This window comes from Sorex araneus, chromosome 6, assembly GCF_027595985.1.
Source record: "Sorex araneus isolate mSorAra2 chromosome 6, mSorAra2.pri, whole genome shotgun sequence".
NCBI lineage: Eukaryota > Metazoa > Chordata > Mammalia > Eulipotyphla > Soricidae > Sorex > Sorex araneus.
The window spans coordinates 160,870,550-160,873,066 of record NC_073307.1 but is presented as its reverse complement, the minus strand read 5'-3'; positions in this window follow the sequence as shown (position 1 = coordinate 160,873,066).

Here is a 2,517-nt window from a genome sequence, read left to right as displayed (position 1 = left end):
AAGAAAGAGAGAAAGACAGAAAGAAAGAAGAAAGGAATGAATTAAGGAAAGGGAAAAAGAAAGAAAGAAGGAAGGAAGGAGAGAAAGAAAGAAGGAAGGAGAGAAAGAAAGAAGGAAGGAAGGAAAGGAAGAAAGAAAGAAAGAAAGAAAGAAAGAAAGAAAGAAAGAAAGAAAGAAAGAAAGAAAGAAAGAAAGAAAGAAAGAAAGAAAGAAAGAAAGAAACAGGGGCTGGAGCGATAGCACAGTGGGTAGGGTGTTTGCCTTGCACTCGGCCGACCTGGGTTCGATTCCCAGCATCCCATATGGTCCCCTGAGCACCGCCAGAGTAATTCCTGAGTGCATGAGCCAGGAGTAAACCCTGTGCATCGCTGGGTGTGACCCAAAAAACAAAAAAAAAAAAAAAGAAAAAGAAAAAAAAGAAAGAAAGCCAAACATTGGGCAGGCATGACACTTGCTTCCATGGAATTTCTACCCTGAAGAACCTTTTATTCCATGTTTTGTTTTTTGGGTGACCCCTGGGGGCGCTTGGGGGCTCCTCCCAGCTCTCTCCCGAGGCGGCTACTGACCTCCTGCGGGCAGAGCATGTGCTCCAGCCCTCCGAGCCATCTCCCATGGTCTCCCCGCCGGGAAATAGCGTCTTCTTTGTTTAGCATCTTTTCCTCCATGTGGGTGTCCATCACCCAGCCGCGTTCAGGGGCTATTTCTGGCTCTGTGCTCGGGAGTGGCCCCTGGCAGTCCTTGGGGGCACTGTATGCGGTGCCAGGGATTAATCGGAGGCCCATGGCACGCAAGACCAGTGTCTTACCCTACGTGCTCCCTCTCCCACACGAAGAAACCCTCCTCGTGGGGTTTACATGGTGTCCTCATGACTGTTCTAAGTCATGTGTTTGGGGCACAGTGTGGTCAAGCCTCCGGACCCGGGGGAACTTGATCCCTGGGTGAGGGAGGAGAGAGAGTCAAGCTTCTTCATGGTCACACTGCTGGATGGACTTTCCAAACTAAACCCCAATTTATTTTTGGATATTTTTGGAAATATATATGTATATATTTATATCACTTGTCACTTGTCATCCCATTGATCTTTGATTTGCTCAAGCAGGAGCCAGTAACCTGGTCATTTATATATGTCATTAAGACAGTGACAACAATGGGCCATGTATATATATATACATATATATATATGTATATATGTATATATATATGCCTCTTGAAGAGCCTGACAAGCTACCGAGAGTATCCCGCCTGCATAGCAGAGCCTGGCAAGCTCCCTGTAGCGTATTCAATATGCCAAAAACAGTAACAATAACAGGTCTCATCCCCCTGACCCTGAAAGAGCCTCCAATTATTGGGAAAGAAGAGTAAGGAGAGGCTGATAAAATCTCAGGGCTGGGATGAATGGAGACATTACTGGCGCCTGCTCAAGTAAATCGATGAACAATGGGATGACAGTGATACACTGATTTTTGGATGTTCCCCCGACCTTCCAAGTGTTCAGGAGGTCTTGGGGCCCCCACTGGTGACTCTCAGCCAGCAGGGCTGGCGTTCCGAGGCAAGAGCCTGAGGATGATACAGTTCAGACTCAGGTTTCCCCAAATGCACCCAGCAATGATCTGGTGACGTGTGTCAGGGATCAAGCCTTGGCTGCCTGTGAAACAGGTCTTATCCTTAAACCCTAATTTTCAAGAAAAAAATCCATTTGGCCAAGTTTCTTTTGCTTTTTTTTTTTTTTATGGCAGTACTAGGTAAGGATGGAATTCTAGCCCTCAAATATATAAGGCATAGGCTCTACCTCAAACCACGTTCCAGGTCATACGAGTACACTTTGTTTTTGTTTGGGGGCTTCTCTGGTAGTGCTAGGGGTCTCCGTGGCTATACCCAGCAGTGCTCAGAAGGTCGTGCAGTGCCAGGGTCAAACCTTGGGCTTCTGCCAGCCAGACCTGCCCTCCAGCCCGCTGATCCATCTCCCTGATGCCTGCAAGAACACTTGATCTCATTTTTATTTTTGGCTTTCAGGTCACACCCGGTGGTGCTCAGGGCTTACTCTGTGCTCAGGGATCACTCCTGGTGGGGGCTGGGGGACCATAATGGGGTGTTGGGGATTGACCCTGGGCTGGGGGGAACTGTGCAAGGAAAATGCCCTACTCATTGTGCGATGTCTCTGGCCCCTGCAAGCTGCTCTCTGGAGGGCTGCTGGCCCCTGGACCTTGACTGGGGCCAGGTCTCCAGCTGGGGAGTTTGGAAACGGGCTTCTCGCTTGGAGCTTTGCAGCACAGAGCCGCTCTCTGTCTCTCTCTTGCTGAGGACAAAGAATTCGGTGCATGAATGCTTGCCACGGCCTGACCTGGAATGCCATGTGCTGTTTACCAGCCTTGCATCGGCCTGTGGTGTCCAGCAGGGCGTGGCCGCTGGGGAGGCCCAGAGCTGCCAGAGCTGCCCCAGGCTGGTGCCAACGTGTGGGGAGCTTTCTGCTGAGGAGGGTGCTCTCTGTTCCCTCTGCAAACCTCTGGGATTTTCCAC